At 44.8% G+C, this 16,265-nt stretch overlaps 1 pseudogene; it reads right to left on the reverse strand.

Annotated features, from left to right (window-relative positions):
- Positions 1–8,364: 8,364 nt before the first annotated feature.
- LOC148213965 (uncharacterized) lies at positions 8,365–10,194 on the reverse strand (annotated as a pseudogene).
- Positions 10,195–16,265: the final 6,071 nt, after the last annotated feature.

The following is a 16,265-nucleotide window of genomic DNA, read 5'->3' on the forward strand; positions in this document are numbered from 1 at the left end:
GTGGATTCAGTGTGCACCATAGGACCTCATGAAAAGAGGGGAGAAAGGGTGTTATTTCCATGGGGTCAGGAGGAAGGGGGCTGTGGTGTCCCCCCCCCCCCCCGATCAGGAAGCCTTCTCCATCCAGCTGCTTTCAACAACTGTGGAACATCTCCAAGCTTCCATTTTTAAGAAAGGTTCTGGAGAAAGTTGCATCCTGCATAGGGGGAGCAGATGGAGCAAAGGAGCGAACAGGAAATGGAATTCAGCATTTTTCTTACCTAAGAGATTAAAGATAATCCTGTCTTGATTCTGTATCCCATAAAAGTGGTCAGTGGGCAACTCTGACAGGCTTTCAGGATTCTCTTCTTGTGCCCCACAACAACATTGCAGAGGTCCAATAGACTTTGTGGTGTCCAATTCCTGACTTGGCTCGCCTGAAAGTGCTGATGCTCAGATTCTGGCCAGGATACAGGATGGAAATTGCATGAGTTGCACTTATGGATGATTTATGGAGAGACTAGGATTGGGGGATTGCAACCCTCCTTAATCTTTCAGAGGCTTTTGGTACCACTGGCTGTGGCCGGCTTCTGCAACATGACTGAGGGAATGCACTGTTTTGCAGTGGTTCTCCTCCTTCCTGAGGTCATGATGGTGGAAGAGAAATCTGTCCAAAGATATCTATTCTGTGCACGCCCCAGGGATCTCTCTGCTTACCGCTGCTTCTACATGGAACTGCTGGGGGAGGTCATCTGTTGGCCTAGAGTCTGGCATCCTTAATACGCTGATGATACCCAGTTATTTTTCACATCCTCAGGCCAAACAGGTGATGTGGTGGAAGTGCTGAGCTAGCGGCTGTTGGAGTCTGAATGGGAGGGGAACAGACTTAGTGACTCTCTGCAAGATGGAGTAGTTTTGAGTTTGTGGACCTTGAGATTCCAGGGAAATTTCATTTTTGACTTTGAACAGAGATGTACCAATGAATGATCCACAATCTGAGGTTTCTTCTTGACTCACTGAGAGGGCCTGCTCACAGTCACTCATTACCTAATCACAACAACGCAGTTCTTGAAATAAGACAGTTTGTAGGAAGAAGGAGGAGGAAATTCATCTGAAGCGTCTCCTCTGTCTTTGGAGACATAGGCTAAAGAAAACTGGGAGACATATTGGTTGGAACTGGAATAAGCTTCTCAACATAATTGCAACCTTCAAGCTATTACTTTTGTTTGGTTATTGTTTAATTAAATTATAGCTGTCCCAGTGACCATCCTGTAATCTCCTTGATTCTCTCCATCCACTTTCACTCCTGCCTTCTCCTTCATCTCCTCCTTCATCCATGCTAGGCACAATTCTTTTTTTCTAGTTGATCCTTTACTCCTCTCACTTTCCTCAGACTGACTATCGCTTCAGAACTGGAGACCTTTCTTGGGCTTTCGAGGTTTAAGCCAACTTAGGGTCTTTGTCCCCAGGGCGCACAGCCACCATGGAAGGCAACCACAGAATGCATTTCCAAGTTCCAAGTTCCAAGGCAGTGGCCCCTTTAGTCCACGTCTCAGTTCCAGTGTAAGCTACCTTTGTTTTCTGCTCTGGCTCCTTCTGGGCCCTTAGGGTTGTTAATAATAATCATCGGCTGATTAATAAGGAGCCTCTGCATTGTTTCCTAAGGCCACTGAGTCTGTGTGTGCACCCATGGATTTTCTGAAACAAGCGCCGAGGATCTGTGTCCTGTGGCAGCTACTACAGAGGCATCTTGTTGTCCTCCTGTTTTAGGGAGGCTGTTTGCTGTCTGCTGTTCACTTTTCATTGTTTGAAGTGTGTGTGAGTGTTGTTTTCATGCCATATCGAACAACTTCTCCCCTCTGCCACCCTAAGAAAGCTGTGTGAGGATAAGTGAGAAGCTCTCACCTCTGCTGGCCAGGGTTGTTTGTCTGAATCCCCAGCTGCAGGGCAGGAATTGAAGACTGTCCATGCCTCAGCGGGCTGCGCTTGTTGGGACTTGGGTGAAAGAGTGTGTCTTCTCCTTAACCTGGGATTCTATTTTCTCCTTCTCCTTCTCCTTGTCCTTCTCCTCCCCTTTGTTATTGAATACATGAGGAAAACAACAGATAAACCATGTTGGTGGAGAACTGAAGGAAACGAATGAATGTTGTGGAAAATGTTTGTGTGTTGCTTAGGAAAAGGTGTTCAGGAAAATGTGTGAATGCATTGGTTGCAGTTTTGAAAAGTGTGGGAAGTCCTATTACTCCATTAAGATGTGTGTCTTGTGAGTAAGTGGCTAGGTATCTGCTGTTCTTCCTAAACAGCTTCAGCACTCAGAAGGAGAAGAGATTTGTTGATGGCATTTGGCTTTGTTCTCCATGTTTTCCTGCCTTAACTCCAAGCCAAGACGCTTTGCTCCATCCGATGTCCCCACTTCAGCCTTTCCTGCTATGTCTCCCGTTTGGCTCAACTTCTGCAGGATGTGCTCTCATCTTGTCTGCTAGTTACATGGCTGGAGGTCAGGACCAATGGGGGGAAGACGAATGACGGAGGGAGGATGCATGGCCTTCATATTCAACCTCTGTGAGCTGACCTCCCATCCCCCCTTCAGGACATTTGCGCTATGTTTACAAATGGTGCTTTATAGCTTCCCAAGATATGCTCCTTGCTTTCCAGGCCTCCTAATCATCACAATCCAATCTTTGAGTTTGCCCTAAGAATTCACTGAGTATCTGTACCTGTGCAGAGTGCAAACCTTGTGAGGTTGAGATTGACCTGATAGCAGAGCTGCCGCTTCTTCCCTGGCTGTGCACCCAGGGGAAACTGACTGGGAATGACAAGGATTAAAGAGATAATTGGGCGAGGGGGGAAGGATTGGATGTTGAGGAAACCTGTACATTGACAAGAACGACTGAAGCGTGCCTTCTTTTACCTCACAACTTTGAAAAATGAGAGGGACCATTGCATGCAAATAAGGAAAATATTCCAACAGGGGTAGAAGGAAAGGGCCCCTCTAAAGTACTGGCTGTCTAAGAAAGGGGGGGGGGCATCTCCGGCACATCGCAGTTTGTAGATCTTCCTGTGATTAATGTCTGGGAACCGCCTGTGATCTTGTGAAGATTGAGACACTCTCTGTGGAGGATCAAAACTCGCTTTCCTCAGCAACAGCCGCTCTGAGGGATCGCTAGAGATTTGAGGAGGCCTCGAAAACAAGCAAAATCCTGTCAGAAATGGCAGGGTGGTACGAAAAGAAGAAGGATCGTCTCTTTGAAACACGGCTTGTGCCTTCCGGTTGTTTCCAGACTCGGGCCTGAAGTGTTGGAAGATGGTGGCCGGAAGGGACACAGGGAGGGAAGCGGCAGGTTAGGAAAATCAAGGTTTGTACTGATTTTCATTTAGTATTTATGCAGCATTTATTGTATTGTTATTTATTTATAGAGTATTTATTTATACAGTATTTATTTATACTGTATTTATGCAATTTATAGAACGGGCCTTCTCAAATTCATGGCTCTGGGCAGCTAATAAACGTTTGAAACACCAAGTATCACCCCGTCACAACGAGACTAATCCTGAAGAAATGATGGTGAAGAAAAAGAAATATCAAAAGAAATCAAGTTCCAAACTGAAGAAAATGCTCAAACCTATAGACTATCAAGAAATTTTACCTCAAAACAAAGTGCCGAGGTGGAGAAATTAGGGGTGGGAGAATGTTGTCTGACATGTGAGTTGATAAAAGATGGAATTACAAAATGAAGGCAAATAATGAAAAGTGAATATAATACTGAAATACCATGAGACGAAGAAGAGAAAAAGAGGAGGAGGAGGAGGAGGAGGAGGAGCAGGAATAATTTTGTTTTATTTAGGGGTTGAGTAGGGAATATGCCTCAGGAAATATGAGTAGGAAGCTTAAGACGTTTGGAGAATTTAAGGCAACCGGAATATTTTTAGATCATGAATAAACATGATTAAAAAATAAATAAAAATTGTTCTAGCCAAAGGAGCTGAAAACTCCACTGGTTTGAAGAGGTTCCTCTGTATTTGGAGGTGACAGTGCAAGAAAAAAGAGATTTAGCTTCAGTGAGAGAAACAAAGAATTTAAATGGGGGGGAAGCAGCAGTTAAAAAGCAGTTTAAAGAGAAGGCCATTCACTGCTCGCTCGTGCAGAAAGCCTGTTCTTTTCAGCCTATTTCTTTCCCTATCAAGGTTCCTTCAATTGCTACCTTTCTAATTTTGTCAGTCTTCTGTAATGAAAAAATGGACGATAATGGACACAAAACCAAAATCTGTGCCCTTTCTCCAGTTTGACCCAGAACCACTGATCTGAACAAACAGCTTCAAAGCAGCCTGAGCCTCGGAAACCCTGAAGTGTGGCCCTCCCCAAATCCTTGCAATTTTTTTCATGTGTTAGTCACTTTTATTACAACCAAGGAGAAAGAGTATTTAATGCATGTCTGAAAAGTAAGCACACAATTGATGTTTAATTAATTTTATTTAAGTCAGATTTAGACTTTTTCCTAGCCCTTGTCACACCACAGGAAGGCAAAAATGGCCCTAATGCTTTAAAAAAAAGTCTTTTGCACACGCATTTCAGAGGCTTCTTGTTATTCTGGCTCCTTTGTGAGAGAGGAATTCTTCATCCTGAAGCTCTTTCTATACATCCTACATTGATATGTATGTGACGATTCTCTCACATAATGAGAGGCCTTGGATGGAAAAAAGTCCCATGCTTCTGCATTTATACTGGTTGACTCAGGTCTCAGTTCTACACCATAGAAATAAGTCTGATTATTCTTTGGTTTCTTCAGACCACAGAGGTGGGTCCCCTTCTCATTTCTGTCTGTTTGGCCAGGAGGAACTCAACTCCTTTCCTGAAGTAGTTTTTCTTAATTTCATATAATTTTATTTTGGTCCCCACTGATTACCAAAGGTTTCCCTTCTAGCTTGATCCTCTGTAATGTCACTTTGTAATGTTATTTTGATTGTTATTCTCCTGAGTATCCTTAACTTGGGATGGATGGATGGATGGAAGGAAGGAAGGAAGGAAGGAAGGAAGGAAGGAAGGAAGGAAGGAAGGAAGGAAGGAAGGCGAAATGTAGAGCACAGATCCAATTAGATATCACTTTTAATTTAATATCACAATTAGTCAATGAGACAATTCAATATCACATTCCATCTTTCTCTGTATAGTTGGATGGAACTTGAGTTCCCTTTGGATTATAATATTGCTTCAGACCGCAGAATCTCTCTGCTGCACCATTTCCAACTTTTTGGGAGTGCAGAGAAGTGCAGGGTCCTCTGATAAACTGTGAGTCTATTGATAAATGAGAAGGTGAGGCGGAAACAATTGTAAGAAGACCAGGCAAAAGGAGGAAAGCTTAAATTATGGGAAGTGATTGTGGAGCAGTTGAATTTCTATCTGCGTGTCTGCTATAACAAAAGAAACACGAATAAAGCGTTGTCTTGAAGAGATGAAACAGGGAGATGCAGCACATTCTACAGCCTGAGGAAGCAGCCCCTGTTAAATGTCTGCCTGTTCACATCCCTCCCAGAACCAGGATCACCCGGAAGCTGGTGTGAGAAGGAAATCAAATCTTCCCCCCATGTCAGCAGGAAGTCCAAGCTTCCCATTTGTCTCACCCTTCCATTGTTTATCTGAACGGCAATCAAGGCATATGACTAAATTATAGTAAGAACGGGCTCACCTAAAGAGATTAAGAGGTAACAGGAGTCCTCCACCCCAGCCTAAAATTAAAGAACTAAAGACCTGGGAAGAAGGGCCAACATTCCTTGAAGCCTTAATCAAATCATAGAAAGATATTTTCCCAAAGGGATCTACCTGCCAATTAGACCATACCAGGTAAGGGAACCACAGGAAACCCCAGTGCAGAAGGCGCCTGGCCTCAGAAGGCTGCTTTCTAAAGATCCAACCAATTTCACCTCTCTTGGACTCCCGGCTAATCACCTTTTCCAAGAATTCCTCGAGGGCAGCCATTCCTTCACACCTCTCAAGGAACAACAGCATCTTCCCTATAAAGGAGCTCCTGGGGAAACCCTGAGACCAAATCAACTCTCCTCTCTCCTTCAAGCAACCGCCTGCATGTTTGTTCCTGGCTGGGAGATGAACCTTGTCAAGTTTCTTTCTAACACTGGGAGAAACATAAACTTAATAAAATGTTATTAAAATTTTATGCTTTTTGTATGTGTTGGCCATGTACATGCTTGTTGCGTGGAGGATGCCCTGGACTGGCACTCACCTGTTTGGAAGCTGCACTGCTCGGGTCTGTTTGGACCTATTTGGCTGGATGAGTGTGAGTGATGGCAGTGCTCGGTGTTTGCAGCACCGGCCGTGCCTGCCGCCCCAGCTGCGTTTGCCGCGTTTGCAAACTTGGCGGCTCCTTGAATTTGGGGGCGGCGTTTGTCGGGACTGGCTCAGCTGCTGCTGCCACGGCTGCTGCCGGAGTTGCTACGTTTGCAGCCTTTCCCGCGTTTGCGACCTTTTTGAACTTGGGAGCAGCGTTCTTGGACTGGCTTGGCTGGCCTGGCTGGAGGAGTCTGCTGCTGCTGAGGGACTTCTTCACGCCGCTTTCGAGAACTGCCCAAGTTGTTTCTTTGGACAGTGGACTGAGGAGCTGCCCCAACTGTCTCTTGGAGCTCTGAGGTGGTGTAGCCTTTCACCATCTGGCTATCATTGGCCTGTCATCTGGACGCTGGGCTCTGGCAGTGTGGGTGGGGGCTAGGTGGGGTGGGAGGGTGGTAGCAGCTGTAGACCCCCCTCCCCTGCGGAGGCCCTTCTGCTTCCCTCTGGTAGCCAGAGAAGAAGAAGAAGGAAACACCACTGCTCCCATTTAATGGTGAAGTGCCTGGGAGTTGGACTGTGGGCTTCCCACTGGAAGTTGAACGCTATTCCCCCTTTGCCTTTCTCTGGGAGAGAGCCAGAGGTGGGCTTGGTGGGAGGGTGAATGGCTGGAGCCTCTGCCAGCTGGTGGGAGCAGTGGGGTAGGGATTCCTGTGTATGTTTGTGTGTGAGGTGTGGCAGTGAAGTGGGGGAGGTGGTTGCTGGGCTCTGATGGCTCTGAGAGCTGGTAAGCTAAAGATCCTTGGGGTGCCCAGCTCCCCTCCCAGGCATGGCTGGCAAGGAAAGCAGATGATCCCTGATTTTGGGAATTGAGGGGCTTCGATATAGGGATGGGGCTGCTGTTGGGGGGATGGGGCGGGCCAAAATATTGTGGTAGTGATGGGCACAGGGAGATGTGGTGGGAGACGGGGAGCAGGCCATTTCCGGGGACCGCATGACCCTTGTTTGCTCCTGGTTTCATCTTCCAGCTCCTCAGTCTCAGCCTTGGATGAAGCGGATCATCTGGGTCCCTTTCAGTCGGGATTCAGGCCTGGGCATGGGAGAGAAGCAGCGTTGGTCGCGCATTTGGATGATCTCTGGCGACGGAGGGATGGGGGTTGTGCATCCATCCTTGCCCCAGTTGACCTCTCAGTGGCTGTCGATACCATTGACCATGGTATCCTTCTGGATCGGCTCAGGGGATTGGGGGTGTGCAGCACTGTGTTGGGCCAGTTCACCTCCTTCCTCCAGGGCAGATTCCAGTAGGTAGTGGTTGGGGAAGAGAGATCCCACCCTCGACCCGTTATGTGGGGTGCCACAGACTTCAGTGCTCTTCCCCCTCGTATTAGACATCTACATGAGGCCCCTGGGTGAGCTCATCCATTGCCATGGGATGAGGTGTCATCAGTATGCTGATGATACCCAATAATAGATCTCTGCCCCTGGTGAATTAAGCGATGCCCCGAATGTCCTATCCCAGTGTCTGGAGGCTGTGAGGGTCTGGATGGGGAACAACAGGCTTCACCTGAACCCTGGCAAGACTGAGTGTTCTGGGGCCTTCTGGTGCTGGAGCTATGCCATCTTTGGTACTGAATGGGGTTGCGCTGCCCCAGGCAGACCCTATGCGCAATCTGGGGGTCCTCCTGGACTCACGACTCCTGCTAGAAGAGCAGGTGGCAGTCGTGGCCAGGAGGGCCTTTGCACAGCTTCACGTTGTGTGCCAGTTGCGCCCATTCCTAGATCAGAGGGACCTAATCGCTGTCACTCATGCCCTGGTCACCTCCTGTTTGGATTTCTGTAATGCGCTCTACACGGGGTTGCCCTTGAGGAGTATCTGGAAGCTTCAGCTGGTGCAAAGTGCAGCGGCATGGGCAGTTATGTGCCCCCCCCGGGCCGTACAGGTTACACCACTGCTTCGCGAGCTGCACTGGTTACCAGTTTGCTTCCAGGTCGAATTCAAGGTACTGGTTTTGACCTCTAAAGCCCTTCACAGCATGGGGGTGAGTTACCTGAAGCACCGCCTCCCCCGATTACACCTGCACATCCCATCAGATCTGGCACAGAAGGCATGCTGCGGATCCTGTCTGATAGAGAATTACACGTGGCGGTTCCCAGGAGGGCCTTCTCTGCCGTGGCGCCCGCCTTGTGGAATCTTTCCCCCCCGGAAGTGAGATTAGCTCGATACCTCTTAACATTCTCCAAGTCCCTTAAGACCTGGCTATGTGATCAGGCCTGGGGCTGCCAGGGGACCAGGGAGATTTTATGATGGCTCCCTTATTAATTGTATCCCCTCCACTTTGTTTGTTTTTACAGTTTTTTTAATGTGTCATTGTTTTAATGTCTGTATTTTTTAAATTGTTGTACGCTGCCCAGAGTCACCTTGTGTGAGATGGGCGGCTACATAAATATGAAATATAAATAAGATAAATAAATAAATTATCTTATGGATGTGCAATAGCATTGGCCACCTAAAATAACAGTATGTTCAAAAACTCAGTTCATAATTAAAACGGACCTTTTATTTTCATTGGTAATTAATTTTTCTTGGGCTGCCAGTTGTGAGTGTCAGAGTCAAAGAAATCTTTTCTCAGTTCAGTGTACACAAATAGAAAATGCATAGATTTAAACAACTAAATCTAGAATTTACATGGATTTTCACCCAAACAGATCTGCGTATGTGAAATTACATCATTCCTCCTCCTGAAGCTCTTTCCATGCTCCACACATTTATATAGTTTCTCCGCTGTGTGGATCCTTTTATGGGAAGTAAGATTACTATTTCAAGTAAAAGGCTTTTCACACTCCATGCAGTTATATGGCTTCTCCCCTGTGTGGATCCTTTTAGGTGTCATAAGGGATGTATTTTCACAGAAGTTCTTTCCACACTCCATGCACTTATATGGCTTCTCCCCTGTGTGGATCCTTTTATGTCTCATAAGGGATATCCTTTCACAGAAGTTCTTTCCACATTCCATGCACTTATATGGCTTCTCCACTGTGTGGATCCTTTTATGGGAAGTAAGATGACTGATCTGAGTAAAAGTCTTTCCACACTCCATGCACTTATATGGCTTCTCCCCTGTGTGGATCCTTTTATGGGAAGTAAGATGACTGTTTTGAGTAAAAGTCTTTCCACACTCCATGCCCTTACATGGCTTCTCCCGTGTGGATCCTTTTATGTCTCATAAGAGATGTATTTTTACAGAAGCTCTTTCCACACTCCATGCACTTATATGGCTACTCCCCTGTGTGGATCCTTTTATGGGAAGTAAGATTACCATTTTGAGTAAAAGTCTTTCCACACTCCATGCACTTATATCGCTTCTCCCCTGTGTGGATCCTGTTATGAGAAGTAAGTTTACTATTTCGAGTAAAAGTCTTTCCACACTCCATGCACTTATATGGCTTCTCCCCTGTGTGGATCCTGTTATGGGAAGTAAGATGACTGTTTTGAGTAAAAGTCTTTCCACACTCCATGCACTTACATGGCTTCTCCCGTGTGGATCCTTTTATGTCTCATAAGAGATGTATTTTTACAGAAGCTCTTTCCACACTCCATGCATTCATGTCGTTTCTCCCCTGTGTGGATCGTTTTATGTGAAGTAACGTGATGGCTTGTTGTGAAACTCTTTCCACATTCCAAACATTTATATGGCTTTCCCCCTGTGGGGATCCTTTTATGAGAAGTAAGGGACCCATTTTCACAGGAAACAGTGAAAGTCCAATTGTGATTGTTTCCATTGTCTCTGCAGATATAATGTGCTCCTTTGGTTTGCGTTGGAGAGTGTTCATTATAGCTTTCAGTTTATATTTTGCCCTTTAAGGATTCTCCCACCTTTCTCATAGATAAGGGTCGGCTACTTTGCCGAGGTGTGGTTTCCCTTGCCATTGCGGGCTTGCACAAGTGGACCAGCTCTTTTCCATAGATAAGGATTGTCTTGTTGACAAGGGCTAGTTTCCACTAAAACTAAACCTGGAGTTGCGCAACAAGAAGGAGAAAAAAGAAAGGTATGTGTGTGGTGGTTCCCTTATATATCCCCTCTGTGGACCAGGGCTGAGCGAGAAATCAATTGCAACTGCACCCAGCATCCTGCAAGACCAATGGTCAATGACCAGGGTGTCTGGAACGCAAGGGCATTTGATGGACCTCTCATGCCTCCACAGATTCAGTGAAAGAGAGTGTGTCTGACAGTGTATGAATGTGGAGCCTGTCCCTCTTTTGGTTGTGTTGGTTTTGTGATTGCCAGTGTTGGTATGATTGCTGGTGAGTGAGAGGGCTTTAAGAGACAAGAGAAACAAAACACTGAAGAAGTTAAACGTTCCCTTTTTAGAGTTCGTGTATGTGTGGACGAAGCAATTGTTGGGAGAAATGATTGAGAAAAAGGGAATTGAAAAAAATAATAAAGTAACCACAAGCATCTGAACTGTTAAAGTAACCACAAGCCTGGCTATGAAAGTTTGTAACCTGTTTGTCTGTGCTATGGTAATTATGCTTGGCTTCACTAATCTTTTGAATTAGGCTGATTTTTATTTTGACAACTTGTGATTACTATTGTGGGTCATGGGGAATGCAAAGTCTAAGTTGGAGGATGCTCCGGACAAAGAGTCTTTGCCTTCCTTTGCACTTATGCCTTTCTCCCCTCTACTGACTTTCACATAGTTATTCAGGAGGTACGACAGAACATGCAGGCCGATAGCTTGCTCATAAGTCCTCAGTTATTTCTTAAAACTGAAGTAGACAAAGTTAGTCAGACTCAGGGTCTTAGAACGGGGTTTTGAAAATCACCTGTTTCTACCCAGCAACTTTCTCCTAACGTGGTATCTATTCTTTCTGATTTACAAACTTGGGATCAAGTAACTTTCTGTACTTGTAGTGCTGTTCCCTTTTCATCTACCCCAAAGACGGCAGATTTGGTTTTCCCTCCCCGTATAAAGCAGACCCTTGACTTCTCTGAATGGATCCTCAGAGAGTGTTAACGGCCAGCTAGTTCCTAAAGTGCTTTATGTTCATGTTTTGTGGTCTCAGACTGTAATTTGTAACATAACCAACTTGTTTCCTAATATCTGAAATGAACCAGCAAAATTTAAGGACGTACTGGAAACTCAACTATCATTGAGCCTTATAATACTAATTGGGCTGACCTTAACCAATTTATGTGCACAATTTGTCCCAAAGGGGTTTGGACTGTTTGAAGGAAAAAGCTGCTTAGCACCCCTAGTCGCCTATACCTGAGGAACTTTCCAATGATCGATTGCTTATCACCCGGAAGTGTTAGAAAAAGTGAAGTGTGTTAACTCCACCTTGAAAAACAAAATTGTTAAGCTTTGCGATGAAACCAACTTCAAATGACCCGATTGTCTGCTGTTCGCTCTCATGTCTATAAGAGCTACTGCATTTAAGCAAACTGGACTGTCACTATATGAACTTTCCCCCCACCTTCTTCTCTTCATTTATAAAACATTCATATGTTGGACTCTGTCAAGATCTTAGGAACTGGCATTCACAAGTTACAGCTGCCTTGCCGAGAGAACCTTTGCATCCGTGTCATTCCTTGGACGTGGGCAATTGGATTTTGAAAAAAAGTGTTTCAAAGGAAAAAATTGCTTAGCTCCTCGTTGGAAGGGACCATTCCAGATCTTGCTGACTACAAACACTGCTGTGAACTGTCAAGGTCTAGATACCTGGGTGCATGCCTTGCACTGTAAGAAAGTACGACCCCAGATGAGGGAGCCTAAACTGAAAAGCCCACAAAGGAAGTTGGCAAAGCTAAGAATAAAAGTCTCTATAATTGATGGGGAAACAGCTGCAGAAGCCTTATCTGATGGGGAAATAAGTGCTGGTAACCTCTGTTCCCCTTGCCTTGCCTGCAGCCAACATCCACCCACTTATAACCTTTGTCCTAGAGCCATCGTCATCCTGCAGCTTCTGTTACAACAACCCTGCAAGGACAGCCCATTTTTGCTGATTGTGTCAGGCAGAGTGCAAATCACAAACACTCCTGTTTGTGCAGAGCGCAGCAAAAACTTCAGGACAAATTATCCAGGAAAGATACACATCAACATTGCAGCTGTTCACAATGCAATGTCCATTTCTTGTTTCCCAAAGAAATCCAGTCAGAAAATATATACTAACTGGTGTTTATTGATAAAAATGCAAAATTCCATAAAATGCAAATATCATACAAAATATAAAGAAAAACACATCTTCTCATGTAATGTAGCATCCAAGACTTATTAGCAACACAAGCTTAACAAAATCTCTAGCTACAAACTCTCAGAGAAGAGGTACACTACTTGGTAACTTGTTACAACTACGTAGCCCATAAAACCTACATAGTGGCTAACACTAAAACAACTAACAACTGACAAATCTGGGCATACATACTCCAGTTATATTGTCACTCCCACTGGGTAACTAGCATACACATGCCAATAGGTGGCAGTAAATAGCACAATACACAACACACAATAACAGGTGTTTTTCACATGATCTCTGTAGCCAAAATAATATTTGTTATTGTTGTAAAGATAACGGGATGAATCCTTTCCCATGAGAAAGAAAATCCTGACAGATTGACTTTCAATATTTTAATTGACTGTTCAGAGTTGATGCCTGCAGGATGATTAATAGTTGTATTGCTGTGCTCAAAATGATTGTTGACCCTTATCTTAATTTGTATCATGTTTTACATCTTGCTGTTTTACCACCAGGAAAAGCTGAAACTGCCTATGATATTCCTTTTCACGATATTTTGCATTATCCTTCTGTTGTATCTTGTCTTTTTAATGATTTGCTTCTATGAAGAGGTTGCCTGCCATTGTAGAACCCACTGAGGACCCGCCTGAAGATGGCCTGCTTTATGTTTCCCAAATTGATTGCTGTTTGACAGTGCCCAATGCCATATTAACAATTGTAGCACATGCTACAACTATTTAAGTAGTTTTTCCCCTTTTGATTTTATATCACAGGTGTTAAATTCTAAATATGTAGAATCCTCTCCTGGTCTTAAACTGGAGTGTAGCTACATAGCTTTGCATAGATTGATTCAGTATTGTATTGTCCATAGGACAAGAAGTGGGGATTGTGAGAGGAAAATTTTAGTAGCCTTCTATATGTTTTAATGTTAGTTTTGATTGCATTTGATAAAGCCAAGTTAGCTTCTTGTGACCTGTAGGGCAATGACAGGAAAAGTCAAATGCAAGACTAAGCAACTTGCTGATGGGAATAGAACAGGAAGGTATGGTAAAATTAGCACCAAGGACGTTACGAATCAGTTGCTAAACCTAGGAGTCATGTCTGTGGTTTGTGGTTTTTGAGGATAAAAAGGATTGCATCTGAGGGGGTCGGTACCATTTTGGTCAAGCTGTTTACCTGACGGCTCGATTAAAATGGTCACGACATTGCAATGTGAATCTAAGTGAGTACCATGTATGCTATTGGTTGAACTTTACTTGCTTGTTGAACTAACATTTAATAAAGCTTTTGGAACTTTGAAGTAACTTGTTTTATGGTGTGTCTGCCTCCTGTGTTTAACGTGGTTTTTCCCCTGACAATGGGAACTGCATTGGTTGCACTTATGGAGGATTTATGAAGAGACTAGGATTGGGGGAGTACAACCCTCCTTGATCTTTCAGAGGCTTTCCATACCCCTGACCGTGGCCTTCTTCTGCAACATGTCTGAGGGAATGCCCTGCCTTGCAGTGGGTCTCCTCCTTCCTGAGGTCCTGATGGTGGAAGTCTTCCCTCTTCTTCAAGCAACCACCTGCGTGTTTATTCCTGGCTCAGAGGCAAATCTCCTGAAGGGCATTATTTTGATACACAATTTTATATTCTATATATACACAATTTTATATTTTTATATATATATATATATATATGCTTCACATAATGTATAACCATACCTGTAACAGTGCACTCTATTTTATTTCTAAAGGGTTAACTTGCTTTTGTTTTGTAAAGAGCACTGGTTTCTTCCCCCCCCCCTTATCTCTTTGCTGAATGCCCGATTGTCTCCGAATAAGCAATTAGCCGAGTACAAGCTCAATAAAAGTTGCCTTCTAAAGAGCCCAGCTTCCCCCACCCCATCTCCCTTAGATACAAGGCTGGTGCTGGCAGGGTTTGTTGTACCAAGCTTTTTGCAACAGTTGTGAGGCCCTACATTCTAGAGAAAGATAAGAAGAATCTGGTATGCCATTCCCTTGGTAACCAGAAGAAAAAGTTACATTTAAGTTTACCTTCCTAAGAACCACCTTTCACTTGCTCAGACCGTCCCAAAAATCCCTTGTATGGGTATGAGGGGATGTACTATCTGATTACAGATTTAAATGTCTATAAAGCCTCTGATGTTTGTTTTGTGAGGTGTGATTCCATCAACATCTCTTGTTAATGTGTTGATTGGGGTCACCCAGCTGTGTCTTGATTAAAATACATCTGCTATTCATCAGAAGTCTCATCTCATGTCTTCTTATTGGCTTTTTATTGAAACTTGGGAAATAAAAGTGCCATACATTTTTGGCGAGCCAGCCAGGAGTCCCGAAGGTGGGGATTCCTTGGGGAGGCTGCTTTAAGCCCCCTCACTGCCTTCACAACAGCGGATGGAGGAAATCGATGGAGACCATCTATCAACATCAACCACGCACCTGGGAAGTTTTCCAGTGACCTTGTGCTGGTCATTGTCGGCAGACTCCGCTCCTGCTGAGCCTGAATGCACAAAAAAATTGAGACTTCTCCCATCCGTTGTATAAAGGCGGATTTGGGCAGGGTGAGTATGTTTTTATTAGGTGGGGAGTGGTGCCTTGTGAGTGCGTGAATGAGACGTGGGAAACTTCCACTAGGGATCTGCCCATGAAGTGAGTGTGTGAGGGCCCGCTTGCGTTTCCACTTCTTATCCATGTGAGGCGAGAGTGGCCAAAACGGTCCGTGCGATTGGTTTGTGATTGTTGGAATATATTGTCCTAGAGGAGGATTCCAAGGTAGGAGGGTGCACCGTTACATGGAGAAGGATTTCACATTAGGGAGGGTACTCTGGCCAGACCCCGAGCTGATTGAAGGAAAAATCAGCCCGAGAAATTCCTAGAAATCCCGAGCTGAGCCCCTGCGTTGAGGGAAAGATGAACAGGGAGGAAAAAACAGCCCGAGAAATTTTCCGGTGCAGTTCTCAAAGAATCCCGAGTTGAAGGAAAAACCCGAGAAATCCTCTAGGCAGCACCATAACCCACGTCAATAGAAGGCTTAGGGAAAAAAAAAAGAGGAAAAAGGAAAAAGAAAAGAAAAAGAAGAAAATCCACTAGGTGGCACTATGGGGAACAACAACAGCCGCCTGAGTGAAACAGCAAGGAAGGAAACCACGGCAGAAAGCTTTATGCCGGCAAAAAGCCCTACGCCGCTGCAGTGTGTTATCAAGCACTGGGACATTTTAAAACCCAGAGTTGCAATGAAATTGAGTTTTAAAAAGAATAAACTAAAAACTTTTTGTGAACTCGTTTGGCCACATTATTATATTGGCCCAAATGTAGGATTTTGGCCACCAGAAGGTACTGTTGATGGAGAGTTCATAAATACTTTTGCCAGCTTTTTGGCTTCAAGTGGAAGAACTGAGGAAGAGATATATGCTAAATTTTTCTTTAACCTCTTCCTTCGCCCAGACATTCAAGTTCTATGTGGGCTGAAAACCAACCCTGTAAAACTTTTTTCCCTGCAGCCGAGAGCTGAGCAGGACACAGAAACAAAGCTAAAGCACAAAACAGAGGAGGAGGAGGAATTTTCCCCCCCCCCTTATTGTACTCCAACGGCCCCTCCTCCACCTCCTGTAATAGCTTCTCCCCCACCTCCTGTAGCAGCGGCTCCGCAGGCATCTCTGTTACCAGTCCCAATGGGCTCTGCTGCTGCTGCATCAACCCCCGCAGCTGGGACTGCCCCCCCACTGCCTTTAACCTCTGCAGCTGCTGTTCAGCCAGCTTCTCAAGAATC

Source organism: Python bivittatus, unplaced genomic scaffold, assembly GCF_059951505.1.
Source record: "Python bivittatus isolate LINGU-HERP-01145 unplaced genomic scaffold, Pbiv_v1 ctg000810_np1212, whole genome shotgun sequence".
NCBI classification, from domain to species: Eukaryota; Metazoa; Chordata; class Lepidosauria; order Squamata; family Pythonidae; genus Python; species Python bivittatus.